The sequence below is a fragment of the Anser brachyrhynchus genome (genome assembly GCF_964034855.1).
Source record: "Anser brachyrhynchus genome assembly, chromosome: 3".
Lineage (NCBI taxonomy): Eukaryota > Metazoa > Chordata > Aves > Anseriformes > Anatidae > Anser > Anser brachyrhynchus.
The window spans coordinates 104890376-104906630 of NC_137696.1; the positions used below are offsets into that span (position 1 = coordinate 104890376).

The 16255-nt window shown below is 40.3% G+C and overlaps 1 protein-coding gene and 1 long non-coding RNA gene across 3 annotated transcripts in view; both read right to left on the reverse strand.

Moving 5' to 3' along the window:
- Positions 1 to 16255, reverse strand: part of DLGAP2 (DLG associated protein 2) — a 463115-nt gene that overhangs the window by 416858 nt on the left and 30002 nt on the right. The gene's annotated exons all lie outside the window — the stretch shown is intronic.
- LOC308193264 overlaps positions 1 to 16255 on the reverse strand; it is a 31081-nt gene that overhangs the window by 8468 nt on the left and 6358 nt on the right. For both annotated transcript variants that reach the window (XR_013949503.1, XR_013949504.1), the window contains exon 2: positions 8277 to 8386. This is a non-coding gene — a long non-coding RNA (uncharacterized lncRNA). The remainder of the gene's footprint in view (positions 1 to 8276; positions 8387 to 16255) is intronic.

Sequence of the window (16255 nt, forward strand, 5' to 3'; positions counted from 1 at the left end):
GCACACATTTTGAATAATATCCCAAAATAGCAACTCTCTATTTTGCATAACTGTGATACTATGTATTTACTGCTCACTTAGTGCTGTATGTTTTACCAACAGATAAGGAAACAAAATGAGAGAGTCATTTATGGGCTCAAGTGCTGCAAGATTCAACGCTTCACTCGTAGCCTGCTGCAACCCGCAAGGCTCCTTTAGGGACCTAGGAGTGCAGGTTCTCTATAAAACTCGTGAAAACAGCTGCATAAAACAGGAATCACAAGACCATAGCACTGAGTGCGGGCATTGCCTAGGCCACATGGAAATAACTGAGGGAGCAATGTGAGGTGAATCCTAATTCTCTCAAGCACTCAATTCCAGGCTGCTGGACCTCCCCAGCTGGAATTTTCTTCCATACGTGGGTGCCCACAGCAGCTCTTTCCCACAAAATAGAGCTGGAATGCTTCAAACTCCAACACAAGGTGAAAAAAACAGGATTAAAATTTGTGCCACAGCTGACCAGATTCAAACAACCAGCATCTTCTGTCAGCAAGGTGGAGTTTCATGTCCATGATCCCTATTACAGTTGTTATATCATGCATGATTTTTTTTTCTTTAATTAGTGCCTTTTTTTTTCTTTTTTTTGGACCTGAGCAGGACAAATATGCAGGATGGGGGTGCTGCAAATGAATTCCTCCTCTAGTGAGTAGAGCTATTCAAGTGAGTACAGAGTAGTAAGCATTCGCAGAGACCATTCCCTTGCCCAGACAAGGATCCTCAACAACAAGCCTCAGCATCTCTTTTTTCTCTCTTTCCCCAGTAAGACTTAATTATTCATGCTAAAGACGAAACTCCAAAGGACTTCCTCCAAGATGAGGAACTAGGGAAGTCAGCCCTACTGCCTACAGGAAGCCTGGAGCCTGTGTCCCTTCAGACAGAAGAGAGAACCAAACATCACTCCATCTAGCCAGCAATGCTGCAGCTGTTTTACTGCTGGAAAAGGGGTCTGGTCTCTGGTATGCTTTCTTGTGCAGACTACTAATGGGAAAGCAGCTTCTCAGAATGAAGCCCACAGGCAAATGAATGAGTATTTTACAAATTCTAGGATTTAGGCAGGAGCCCTTAGATGCTGCAAAATTACCTCTCCGTTTCTATCACATCTCCTTGATGTACAAAGCAATTTGGGCTTTGATGGAAAGGAACTGTGTTCGAAGAGCACAGCTGGAGTGCAGTTGTGTGGGGATGGCTGCTCACAGTACAAACATGGGAAGGAAGTGGACAGTGCAGAAATCAAACCCAGCAGCCCCAGGAACCCAAATGATATAGCAGTAGTTCTCCCTTCCCCTCAGAGACCTCCTCAAGCAGCACAAGACTGAGTGCCCATCCAGCAAACGACTGAAGGGAGCCCAGACCTTCTGATTCCCATTGCACTTACTCAGTAGGATTTATTTTTTTAATTATTATTTATTATTTTGTTTAGCATGTTTGTGTTGTTTTGTTTTGTTTGGTTGTTGTTGTTCTTTTTTACAATCTTCATGAGAGTTTTTGCTCAGTCAATTGTTAGGATTTGTACACTCCTTGCTTCACTTCATCAGGACTCTCTTGAAATAACCTAGTCTTAACATCTGCTTTGCTTTCATCTACACAAAAACTAGCCAGTGTTTCTAGTATGGTACAATGCAGTGTTCTATAAAATAAGTGGCACCATTTATAGATAGCAATCAAACTGTACTTTACAAATTTTCCAGCATATATAGCATGCTTAAGTCAGAAAAAAAGGACTAAGAAATATATTTACAAATACTCTAGGTTATTTCTGCTGATCCACAGTGGTAAATACCACTCAGAACTAATTTCCTTATTTGCAGCTTAAGAAAATACCATGCAATCCACATCAAATACTACATTCGTTGACTAGATAATAGCTGGGAAAGACAGTTCATGGAGAAATACATGGGAAGCAGTAGTAAATTCTGTGACAGGTGCCTCAGCATGCTCATATGTACATTTATACATATATGCACACTTACACAGTCTAGCACCTGTAATTAACTGGGATATCTAAATTATCCTGCATAAAGCTCTAGGCTTCCTATCTAGAACTTAACTGGGCAAAGCTAACCTCTAGCTCTGCAAATATACCATCGAATTCTGGCAGGTAAACAACCAGGAACCACGATATTTGTTAGATTACATTATTTGCACACATGGTGCAGCCTGACCATTTACAATAAATTCATCAAGTCACTTTCCTTAATGGTTACCAAATTCAAATGTTCAGAAATAAACTTTAAGTTGAAAACTGCACTCTTTCATAAACTTTTTGTCTTCAGTGTTTGTTTAGGACCGTATCAAGTTTGTTTAGAATAAACAAGTTTATAGGATACTAGTTCATCATGGTGTATGGGATGAGTTAGTTGTCAAAGCTGTCTTATAACAAGACAGTTTATCAAAACTTGGGAGTACGACTCAGATTGCAAAGCAAGGTCATTGTATATATGATCCAAACCGTGCACTGGTTTATAAAGCACTGGGCAGACTCAACAAAGTCAGCAAACCTCCCATATATCTGGAGTTGCTCATTTCAATCTATTTCAACTCCATTAAAATAATATTAGTATCAGTGTGCACTAGTTAGAGCCTGTGCAGAGCTTTATTTCACAAAATGTTGCAACAGTCAAATCTTGTGACTTTCAAAGGGGGCTCATAGCGTGTGCAGTGCTCAGAAAGCACTTCATGAAATCCACAGTAAATACAAAGTAATAGCAGTGAGAGAGGATGTGGGACTCAGGAGTAAGATTGGCTATAGCCAGCCATTAGCGACAGATGTGTTTGCTTGCTTTCTGAAGGTAAGTTCTGATTTAACCACCAGAAACAGCACGCTACCCGCAAAAACAAGTAACAACAATGCAAGCTGAAGTGGTGTTTTGTGTTTATGTGCTTTCAATACATAAATTTTATCTTTTCAGGGCAGCAGCGTTGGAATTGATGCAGAGTGATCACTTAGAAGCTATCACCTCTCTCCTCCACACTTAACAGCTGAATGGTAAAGACAAGAGAATAGCAAGGAAAACAGCAAAACCCTAAAATAGCTCCAGAAATACTTGTGTAAGCCAAGATACCACATATTGAGAACTAGGAAGCAAATTAGGGTCTGGTTCTCTGCATCTGAGCTCCACTGGCTGTGAGGAAGGGATGCTGGCTTCTGTGAAGTCAAGGAATCTGGCACAGGGTGAATTACACACCTACAGAGCCACTTAAAATTTACCATTGACGCTGCCCAATTAAAGGCCTTTAATAGTATTGAAATTGTAATGAAAAATAGAAACAGCTGACCCAAGTCAACAAAACTAGCTAATCTTATTAAAAACGTTTCAGAGATTTGACATCTCCTGGCAACCCAACAGATACTTAGGAAATGAAAACCTATGGCTTCTACGTTTCTCCTCATTTCACCACTCTGACACAAAACTCAATAGCTTTTCTTCCGTACGTGTCACAAGACAGCACTTGCTTCATTTTAGGGCTATTTACATTGTCCTTTACTTGCTATCTGTGCCCCAGTGAAACAACCGTATCACCTTTCCAGAGAACAACTTGCCAGCTGAGCTGACCTGCCAAATCTCATCGGAGCTACTCGAAGCCGGGGACGTGGCTCTCCCTTTGCCAGGGGCTGCCTGTGTCCCCCAGGCTCCCGGCACAAGGTGACCCTCAGTGGGCTCACCAGCAATGTGCTGCACCCTGTCCAGCGGTGCTCCACCACTACAGGTGGTCATTGACAGCAGGTTTGCCACCGCATGGTCTCGTCTGAAACAGACTAGAGGGTCTTGGTTGGTATCCCACAGGCATCACGAGCCATTTGAGGTGCCCAACAATAGCGCACCTGGCCTCCAGCTCCCTCTGCAGAAGCACGAAGCTCCACCACAGATCCAGCGCCAGCCCCACGAGATGCCACGGACACCCTCGAGTATCTCAGAAGACAACAAAAGACACAGGTGCTGGCAACTGAATTGAGCCCTTTGTGTTTAATAGACCTTCACGTATGTCCCTTACCCAAATCAGTCTGATTAGAAAGCTCTGAAAATTTTGGCACCTGAAGGATCCCGCAGCAAGGAGCTTCACACCTATGTGCTGTACACAGACCCGCCTCCTTTCACATATCGTGAACCTGCCACCTGCAAGTTTTAGCTGATGACCCCTTGTCCCCACGTGGGTAGAAAGAGATGTTTTCCTTGTTCACTTTCTTCTTGCAACTTTTAGACCTTTCTCAGCTGCTTCTTTCCCAATCTAAAGCATTTCTTTATATTTAACTACATAACCAATGGTTTTTCAGAAGCTCTTTCACATTTTCTTCATCTTCTTTCCTCTTTGGTGTTCTCCACTTCTACAAGATCAGGCAAACAGCTTTCTTAGGTAAAATTGAAATGGCTGCTCACTATTTACCAGCGCTGTGTGACCTGAAGTCTTGTGTGAGTAACTCCAAGCTTGATTACTATTTATTTTTAAAAGGAACTGGTGACTAATGGGCTTAGTTTTCTCTACAATTTGGATAAGTGGTGAATTTATGTGTGGCCAGATTTGAATACAAAAGAAGTACACAAACAAATCTGTAGCTTAAGCTTGCAGCACGCACACCTGAGGGAAAAAAGTGCTTTGTATCGACCATGGGGATAAGTAACATCCATGTCCATAGTCCTGGAAATCAGCTGCTTCTGCCTGAATTTTAGACTGTCACAGTTCAGCAGCCTAACCAAAATGAGACACATATTAATGCTCCACTTTCAATGGCAATGGTGTCATCAGCTCTTGTAGAACAGTTTCTGTAAACTTTTACTTCCCCAGTAAGAAAAGGTATCATTTGACCTTGGGACGTAACTGAAAAATAAGCCATAAAGCTACACTGAAGAAAAAGCTCTTTAGGGGCATCATGAGGTAAACTAGGCCAGGTCAACCACAGGCAGAGCTATCATCCGATCCTCGTGATGTTTTACCCTCTGAGAAAAGCCCACAGGGCTTTCCTACAGTGACTTTATCTCAGGATGGCTTGTGTCAGTGAGTTACCCTGCAGCAAAAACACGTTTTTAAAGCAAAAACTACATGCTGTAGCCAACGAGTAAAAGCAGAGATAAAGAAAGCCATCAAGTCCCTTTCCGGTGTTTGTTGAGCTGTTTAGCCCGGCTGGCAGTTGGGCACAAGGCAATTATTGATGTGCAAACAGCACTTTGCACACAGTTTTAATTTATATATTTAAATAGAAATCCCATTAATCTTTTATGTGCATACACTTCCCCTGCAACAAAAAATTACTCTTACAAAGTAAATTCATTTGATTGCAATATGAAGTCTCGGTACCACGCTCACCAAAAGCAAATATAATACACTTTTCCTGTCCCCAGTTTTATTGGTGCCCTTCTTTCTAAGGAAGCACTATGTTACAACATATTTCTGGTTTTCAGCACTATTTTGTTGTTAATTCTGAGACTGAAATTATTCCCATAGTAATTTATACCTCTCTTCCTCCACATCCTTTAACCAAAGGAGAACAAAAAGATTTCAGATAGGAGAAATTGTCCTTTCTTTTCCTTAGGAATAGACTAGCAAAGGCAGTAACATTTAAGGGGAGATTCCCCAAAGCTTGCTCTGTCATTATATGCAGTCACCTAGAGTGACACAGCTTCAGAATCACTGGTTTTGGTACAAAATGGTTTACGAGCAAGGGGAGAGTGGGAGACCTATGAGTTATTTAAACTTAGCTTACACCATCAGGGAGCACAGACCAGACGCTGAGCCTTTACAAAGACATAGGTTTCTTGTTTTGCTTGTCATTGTTGTGATTAGCAGTGGGTGCTGGGCATAGTGGCTCCATCAGGATAACCACATGCAAATACAGCAGATGCTAGATGTTTTGTTAAATAAGTTGCTAGAGTTGCAGTTATAAAGAATTTCACGCTGAAAATAATTACAAGCTGAAAAATAAAACTGAATAAAATACAGTTAAAAGGCTGCTGTACACTGGTGCCATATATGCATAGTGTATTGAAAACATGATTTTAGAGGTCATCATATGTTTGTAACTGGTCTTCTCCAGAGAACCTGTAACATTTGGTTGTTATGTAGGAAAGCATGTAAGGAAAAAAACACCGAAAATATTCAGATTTTCATCTAGGTCAGCAAGAGTGGCTATAAAAGAAATATAAAAAAAAGAAGGCAATGGAATAAAGAAGATAGCTTTCAAGATTATAACTACCCTATATTCAACCCAATATTTTTAAATTGCTAGGCTTGGAAAAGGTCACAATCTTTATGATTCATTCACAATGTATTTCTTACTGGGTTACTTTTTATATGATAACATATATCTTCCTCCTCATAATGACACAGATTTACATCTCAAGCAGCTCGCCCATACTAATGGCCAAGAGTTTACTTTGCAAAGCTGACCACAAACAGAGCTGTTAAAACTAATAGCCTTCAGTATGTTACAGTTACTGAACCTATACTATAAAGAAAATACTAAGATTTAAACAATCTGAGGCATGTATCTGGAAAAGATGGGCTTGGATTAATTTCCTTTTGCATACTCAAGGTTCTCTCCATGAAATTCCTGCATTGCCACTTTAATTCCTCACGAAACACTTCTCATGCTGAAATATATTCTTAAAGAATGTGAGACAAGTAACTTAAACTGTGTTTTGTACTGTATCCATCACCTCTTCACTTTCATTATTCATTTCTCACCATCATATTTTTACTGTGTAATTAGAAACTGAAGTCAAAGCCTAGAAAACAGACGGCTTAAACAGGCTTTGTAAATGTCGCATAACAACTGTTCTGTGATCAGAGTTTTCAGATGAAGCTTTCATCCATATTTTTAGATATACTTTTGATAGTACATGGAGACTATAGAAATATTAACCAACTAGATATGACCACACAGAGAAAATGGAACCTACACAGCTGTATAAAATCTAATAGGTGTATATTGTGGCATACTTGACGTTATTTATAGTTCATATGGTTTATAATCCACCCTACCACCAGCTACCATAACCCAAAATTCAATTTCAGGTCCTACTCTTCTACTTACACGACCATGGCTTAATTAATTATTAACAAAAAAAAAAAAAAGGAAAAAAAAAGAAAAAAAAAGAAAAAAAAAAGCCTACACTTAGTTCAAGCATTTTCAGAATTACAGTAACATATTGATTTTTTCAGTGTAATAAAGCTAAATCAAATCCCAGCAGCACATGAGCATCTAGAATGTACTTAAGGCTTAAGAGTTTTTATTTCTTGAGCTTTAAGTTCAGGGGAAAGAAAACCTTGCACCAGAAATTTATGGGCATTCCGTAACATTATTCGGTCAATTAAAAGTAATATAGGTAACTAACACATACTCTCATATTGCTAGGAGAAGGTCAAGTACCCTGAATCTGATCTTTTTCTTATGTGTTCTGTGTCTAGGGCAAGCAGAGGAGGATAAAGCCGTCTCCTGTACAATGGGATCTTGCCTGGGAAGCAGCCACACTTTATCGAAAGCAACACTAGAGGGCATTGCTGTAATATTCTTAGCCTGGAAGCTGACAACTTCAAGGCATCTCTTCCCATGAATGTTAATTGCCTCCACTTTTAACAGAATTGGTCTGTTTGTTAGCTGTTGCAATGCTGAAGTGTTAGCCATAAAAACTTCACTGCACTGAAGCAGCCAACGAGCTTTCTGGAAAGCGCTGTACTGCGCTGGGCCTGCTGCCGGCAGCCAAGGCCCGTCAGCAGACACGAGCCAGTCCCTTTGGGCCATGACCAGCCACTTCTGTCAAGCTACCACTGGTCCTCCCCACGTGTCACAAGTAACCCACGGCTGGCACCACCTCAGGGCACACCCGGGGCGGTTCTGGTTGCCACCGTCGGTGCCCAGTGGTCACCAACCGCTTTGATCCATCAGCAGGGCCTACAGCTCCCACAGACAGCCCCACCAGAAGCCCCCCCGAAGCTAGCCCTGTCAAACCGATCTCAGCTGCAATCCGTCTCAGCTGGGAGGTTTTAACAAAGTGCTTGGTGGGCTTCTATGCGGCAGAGAGCCAAGGAAGGAGGGTTTGGGGCAATTTGGGGAATGTCACCACGAAGGGAGTGGTAAGCATTGCCCAGGAGCAATGACCTCTTCTTGGTCTCACCACCCCAGAGGCAGTCAGTATTCCTTGCTGTTCCCACCAGCATGCCGAGGCCCAAAACTCATACGGTATTCTCAGCCCACTGTCTTTGCCAGAAATAAAGGCTTTTGCCCTAGGAGCTTAAAGCAGTACCTGAGATGTCCCCATAATGTGTGAGTCTCGTGCCTGCTGCAGGCATTCCCACGTAGCAGCAGTAGGTGAACTCGTGGTAGCTACTCTGGTGCTTCAGAGGATGAGAAATCCTAAGATAAGGAATGAATAGGAATGGGGAAATGCAATAAAAAAATGTAGAAGACCCCAGCCCACCCCCCCCCCCAAAAAAAAAAAAAAAAGAGAAGAAGGAAAAAAAAAAAAGGAAACCGTTTTAAATTCATATTGTGTGCACACAGAGCAAAACCAAAAACATGGTCCCAAGCAGCTTTTAATTCAATTAAGCACAGCAATGTAGCATGAAACAAGCAAGCACAGGGACACATACTGCATGGCAACAATCATACTACAGAAAAACCCTTCTGATGTATTCAGTTTTGCTATAGTATACTGCAAAGGTTTACAGCAATCTTTTTGCTCTTTACATGCAAGGTACAGGAAAACTGCAAAACTCTGGAACTGTATGATCTAATCATTCATTCACAAAGCATGTTGGACATTATCTTTTGAAAAGATTAAATTAAAGAAAGAGCTGAGCTTGTTTAGGATAATCAGCAGTGAAGCACAGGTAATAGAAGTCCAGTGAATATTACTATATTGAACCCTCCTCTACTCAGCTCAAGAAACGTGATACAACAATGGTAAAAGGAAATGTTATGTCACTAACAAAAATGAGTTAAAATAATGATGCTAACTAATACCCAGAACCTCCTAGGTCAAATCAATAAAATCACCTGTGCAGTCAGACGAGTTTTATATTGGCATAAAAATAGATAGATAGATAGATACATAGATAGATAGATAGATGCATAGATAAAGCATGAAGGTGCACTTTTGGGGAAGATTGTTTCATTTTTGATGAGAAATTTGCAAACAGAAACACACATGGAAAAAACTATATATTGAATCTGATGTATTTGAAAGTCATCAGACCTATTGTGTGTACCCCAAGAGCTGACCCACACATGAGCAGGGATCATGTCTGGACAACAGTGCTGTTAAATCAATACATGTCAAAGCTCTAGGGATATCCAAGGGACACTTTGAACAACATGGCAACTCAACTGACAAACAGAAACTTACTAATCTGCCACAGTTCAGGCTCATTGCATTATATACTCACACCCTGTCCTTGGTTCACTAATTGATGAAACAACAGAAGCTGAATTTCATGGCAAAATTTGATTATCCCCAGCTGAAGCATCACTGAGGTGGCCCTGAGGGAGTTCCCTGGGAGCTGGTGGCAGATGCGAGGGCTAGGATACTGACATATTGGCAGCTATTTCTCCAACTGTCTGTGAAAGGAGCTAAAAAGTAAGGAGACAGGAAGAAAAAGCTAATAACCTGGACCCGAAAGGACACGGACAAGTCCTCAGATGCCATTATTTGTACAGTATTCAAGGAATTAAGGTTTTGGCTTTCTTCCATTATGCTAAGCAATGCAGTACCTCTATTCCAACTGGATGCCCAGACATCTCGAGTCAACAGCATCCAAAACTCAATATTCTTTTCTATTCTACTCAGTGTTTAGGCTTCCTATACCATATCCAGAGAAATCAGAGGTACCTAACAATGTGTCCCACCAAGGGCAGTGCACCAAAGCAACCTACTGCAGGCTATGGAGATGGGTATATTTTGCTACCACTTTTTTTTTTCTTTTTTTTCTTTTTTTTTCTTGAATTCAAGCACTTTCCAGAAAACAATGGGGAGGAATTTCATTCTCTTTGGGGACTGATGCACTAAGCCCTTAGCCCTGGATCCACTTTAGGAAATATTTTCTTTTTTCTTTCATAATCTTTAGATGTCCTTTCTTTCATAAAAGATGAACAGAGAAATCTGACTTGGTAGTGGCAAGATTTGTGCTCCGTAAAATATTTCCATGAATTCTCACTGTAAATATAGCCACTCCTACATGTAGAAGCAGGTGGAGCCTTACCAACAGAAACTTGTTACTTCATCTGTTAGGACTTGCTTTGGATTTGTATACCTACCTCCTGCCTAGAGTTCTTTTAATTCTTTATGTGCATTCTTTGTAGACCAGGCTGCATTAAGAAAAGAGCTGTCTTACAAACCTGTAATCCCACGGAGCCTGGATGATGCCCAGACATCACCAGAAACCCCTGCAAGAAAGAAAACTGAGCCGCCTTCTCAGCCACACCACCCCGAAGACCTATACAACAGCTGAAGACCTGGAACCACTCACTCCTAAGATAAAAGCACCCTGAGGAACATGGTGACCTTTTAATAACAGGGATATCTCAGTTCCCTCCTCCCAAAATACAGGGCTGCATCAGGGCTACTTTCAGGGGGTGCTCCTGCAGGCAAGCACTGTGGATGTGTAGCGGCATTCGCCTTCATCTCATCCTGAGGCTGCATACAGCAGCATAGAAACAGCCATAAACAATTTTGTTAGATACACTGGCATTTAAAACTGAGCTAAGCTCTTTGGTTTGATTTACAGTAGAAATGGAGCATTTTTATTTTAGCAAAATCAAATCAAATCTAAACAATTCCTACTCAGAAGCCAGTAAAATCATTTTTTCCATAGCCTTTAGAAATGAAATGTTAGTTTGACTTGCCTGTCAGCACTGAACACTGAATTACAGCTCATCTTCTCTCAGTCTAACAAATACTATTTGCACATACCAAGTCAGTCTATATGATGTTGGAGAATTCATCCTTGCATCCCACTAGTTTTCGTCTGTACAGTGTGGTCTACATTCTTGCTTAATGCTTATTTCCCCACTGCTTCACTGTACGCTGGTTCACAGAGAACAGACAGGCTGGCTTATATGGGAAACAGATTTCACCATTACAGGATGAAGTGGCAATTTGGCTTTCTCTGAATTTTATCCCAAACTCCACTGAGATGACAAAAACAGCATTGACTAACCGTGCTACCCATGGCTACGATGGGAGGGGAGCGAACCCCCAAGGTCTTAAAAATCTTCTCCTCCACCTGTGTTCCCCTATCTTTGGAGACAAGCTTGGAGACAGGATGATGAGAAATATATGTGAAGCTAGTAATTCCCCATTAAAAAGTATAAATATTACTTGTGTTTATCATTGTTTATATCATTAATTGCTGTTTTCGAACAACACACTGGATTCATTTGGATTGGACTGTATTGTATTGGTTTGGATTGATGGAATTAGTTTATCTAAATTGGATTTATTTCCAGGTGCTCCCCATCCCTCAGTGCGGAGGGGTTGAGACTGATCACCCTCCTGGCATCAACCTCTCTGTCCGCTCCTCGCCTTGTGCAGGGCCAGCAAGCAGAAAAACAGTGGACTCTTTGGTTATACTTACTTGCTCCTGAAGCTAAGCAAAGGCTAGCAGAAAATTTTTATCATCTTAGAACTCAGCTGCCTTTGAAGCATACTGCTGCCTGGTGCAATGGCTACTTTACACGACCTTATATGATATATACAACATAGATCATAAGTACCATACATCGCAGTTTACATTCTTCTTGCTGAGAATATCACTGAAAATCTAGTCCATGTTTCCTAAAACTAACGATTTGCTTGGACCACTTCAGTTTTGTTGATAAACTCACCAAAGTATATAAACAGCAGTATATTCACCAAAATATTTTCAAAGGCTCTTTTTGGAATAAGGACTTTCCAGTACCATAGGACTATAGAAGAAGACTTTCTAGCATTACAAGCCCTTACTCTCACCTACACTAGGTCAGTGGGAGGAAGCGTGCTACCAAGCAAACAGATGCAATGCTTGCAAGAGGCCCAGAGAATGACCCCATAGCTTCAAGCACCCTACTTGGAGGTGAGAGGCCATTTCTCTCAGGCAGGGCAAGAAGATGCCTCTTGTGAATACCCCAGGATTCAGAACAGGACTAAAACCACAACAGGGTGTTGACTTTGTTTCAAAACAAAACCTTAAAATAAAACATATTTTTTTAAAAAAAGGAAGAAAGGGTGTCATAATATGTGCTTAAGAGAAGTTAATCTTATCAGAGCCTGAGTAGAGGAAGGTCCCCACCATATGCATCTAAATCTTGCAAAAGTCTAAAATTTAGGTCACATCTATTTAGGACACTGAGCATCCCTTCTGGCTAGTTCGACAAGACTTCACACTGAGCTACGTGAAGAGCTGTCTTGTTCAACATGCTAGCCACTTCACATCCAATCCTGAAATGCTCTTTTCTCCCCAGGTACCATATAAAGTTTCCATGGGCTTCATCTCAGGACTGAGGACTCTGCTCTCAGGAGATGGGACCAGAAATAAGGAACTGCAGTGCTGGGGATGAGTGCACACATCTTTCACAGTGGCATTCCTGAGATCTCTCAAAGTGCTTCGTTGTCAAAGGTGCCTAAAAATGAGTGCGCTACTCTAAGTCATCTGAATAGCATGCTGTGTCTTTGTGTAAAGAAGAGTCTGGCCAAATTTATCTTAACTATAGACTTACTATTACTTGGGTCATATATTAGGAAAATCCATCTGGATTATTAGGAATTTTTCTCATATGCATATGCACAGTCAGTTCTTAATTCTCAGCGTTCTTAAATTAGTATTCCTCCAAATTGCCAAGCCTAAATTCCTCCAAACAGTCATTATATGAAAGCTTTTGCATGAGCCTATGATTCATTCAGTCCTGTGTATATATACATATATCCTGTGTGTATGCCTGATCCTATGCCCCCAATGGTTCAGGAGAATATAGATGCAATTTCAGAGGGCCACTTGTCTAAAGTATCCTTTGAAGTATGAAGACTACAGGATATGTAATAACTCAAATAAAACCAGTACATCTAAGAACGGGACAGCATGCATCAGTTTAATGTTTTCCTTTTACTCTAATCTAATGCATTACCCAAGTGCTTACTAGTCTTTGAACTAACACAAAACTTGGGGAATTTTAAAGTAGGAAATACAGGAGATAAATGGAAGGGAAAGCATTTCATCATCAGATGGGGTTGTACAACTATCAGATTTAGTGTGAAAATTGACATTTATAAGCTCACTGTTTACACTGCAGTCTAGTTTTCAAAGTAGATTCTGTATTTGGGCATTATTTTAGACTTTGGCCCAAGCAATAGCAAAATTACAAAAGGAGGATTGTTGGGATAATACGTAGCAGGAGGGACAAGCATAAACAGGCAACGGTAATGTTTAACTTGTGAACTAAAGCTTTCTCCTTCCACTCAATAACTTGTGGTAACGTCGGCACAGGAAATATATGCCCTCACTGCTAATATGGAATACAGAAGGTGTTTTTCAGTTCTTTTCACAGAGTAGTTCGACTGTCTAGTTACCCATGTGTGGATCCACTGCAGGCTACGGAAGTATCGGGTATCAAAAGTTATCCAAACTCGAGAGAAGAAGCATGCTGGAGTGAGAAACAAATCAGCTATAAACCGCTAATTGTTGAAAAAAAAAATCACTTTCTTTGGAACACAGTGAAACTGAGTTATTACCTTCTCATTTGCTCAAGTAGCCATCTTGCACTTCAATGGATTTATTGATGAACAACTTAGAAAAAGACCTAGTAAGTACCTTGGAAACTTTAAGGCACATTTTTATTGTTCACAAGTGAGATCCCTTGAGCTTGCAACACTGCTGCAGATGAATAAGCTGGGTGACCATATGTGAAGAATGTAAGAATTTACAAGCTTAGGCTTTCCCTGCTTATTTCCTTATTATTCAAATTATACAGGTAATTCTCTTGAATATTCATGTAATATATACACAGATATATTTTATACACAAACAGATTACACAAATATTCAGGATAATTACGACAACTCTTTTCTTTCATTGTGGGAGATTCCCGTGCATCAAGGAAGACACTCACCCTTGTAAGCTATAAATCTGTACCTATTGTCTCTGCACGTGTGTCTCAGGTCCGGAACAAAACTTTAAAATGCCTGTTTTGTTTACTTATTTGATAATTGTTTGTAAGGATTAGCTAGTGTTATTTTAGGCATAGGTAGAACACTTCATGAAAACCTTTAATTAGGTATTATTAATATGGTATAATTGCTAAGTGATATCTGTGGACAATTTATTCAGGAGAGAAAGTGAATGTAAGACTTCTAAAAATAGAGAAAGAGAGACAAAAAGAGAGACCTTTTCTTGTGCAGATTTCAGACTGCAGTGGGTATGGTCTCCACCCCAACATTTTTTTTAATACTCTGTAAAAGAATACAAAGATGCTCTCCATTTGTAATAAAGAGAAGTGAAGCCGAGGAAGGTGTTTTCAAAATATCAACTTTGAAAAATAAAATTCTTTACATCATCTTCTCTTCATCTTAAAAGAAACCAACTTTTAGAAGTTCTAGAACTCTTAAACACACTGTGATTTATTTTTTTTTTTATAAGCACATCTTTATCTCCGGACTCCAAGGAGACCATGCCCTTGGTATGATTTGGAAATGCTTCATTTAAGGGAACATTTTATTGACACTGAAATGTGAGTATATAAGTAGTAGTATAACCTTTTATGTACATTTGAATCTGGTTTCGATGTAATAGCAAGCTTTTATACAATAATTGTTTGATGCTGTAATTATGAAAGTAGTAAAATGTTTTATGTTATAGATACAGCAAGTTAATCTGCAGAATGAGTTTGTTATAGAGCAGCAGCAATGACTCACCTCAGCTACCAAAGACTGATGAAATAATGTAGGGGTAGCGCTGGCAGAGGCCTGATACAGTGCAGGAAACCTAACGATGCTCTGAGAGGTTCCTCACAAATGAAAAACACTTTCAACTCTGTGGCATATGTATCAGCAGATTGCAAATTCATGTGCTGGAGAGGCTTCCAAAACAATCTCACAAAGACTGCTGAACACCAATGAAAGGGCAACAGTGGCTGGTATTTGAAACCAGCCAGCCCACCAAAGTATGGAGATTTTTTCTTCCTTTCCTCTTTCTTCAAAATGATTTGGGAAAGAAAGGACATGAGTTTCTCTGAACAGCAAAAATAAAGAGCAACACTTTCCATTCTAGCCTATTAATTTCCACAAACTAACAGGAGCCGCAAGGAACAAAGAGAGAACAAAATACCAAGTAGCATTATTCTTCTACCAGCACTTCTGCAATGAGATGGCACCCCTGAGACATTAATATCATTGCTGAAAGGGATTTTAAGCAATGCACCAGAGTGCAAGATCACTTGGAAATCACATTATTGCCTAGATTGGTTGAAGTTTGTCCTCATATACCTTACTGAAGTGAAAACTGAAAGTGGCCCTGCCAGTTGCATCAATCAGGGGAAAGCTTTGTTTCCTGTTGTCTTAAAGATACAGCCTAGGAAAACTATTGAGAAAATATTAAAATAATGCAACAACGCTCTCTGGGCTGGAGCAATAAAACAGCAGTCCATAGTGAAATTTTAAAATCAACCAATTTATGAATCAAAATAATTGGAAAAGGACCTTTTCAGAAGTGCTATGACTAGCTGTCACCTTTCTACGGACCAAATGGTTTTAATAATGAAATAACATTGAAACTTCCTAACCAAACAGATTGAATCAGTTCTGTATTAGCAGTCACCTGCATAAGTGCTGGCACATCCACAGTGGATGTTGACCCCTGCCCAAAACATGGCTATAAGTTGATGAGTTAGAACATCAGAGAGTAATAAACACTTCCAAATAGTTGTCCCAGACACAAAGCAGCAATCAAAAACCTTTCATGTTAAATGGGTCTAACAGGCAAGCTATTGAACAACCATCACAGACTAACTGGACATCTAAGGAAAAAAGGAAGTTTGATGCAAAATTTCCCCTCCACTCAGCAGTGGTGAGGCTGCACATCTATACTGTGTCCAGTTCTGGGCCTCGCAGTACAAGAGCTACTGGAGCTACTGGAGAGAGTCCAGCAAAGGGCCATGAAGACAATGAAAACACTGGAGCATCTCTCCTATGAGGAAAGGCTGAGAGCTGGGACTGTTTACCCTGGAGAAGAGGGGGCTCAGGGCTCTCATCAATGTCTA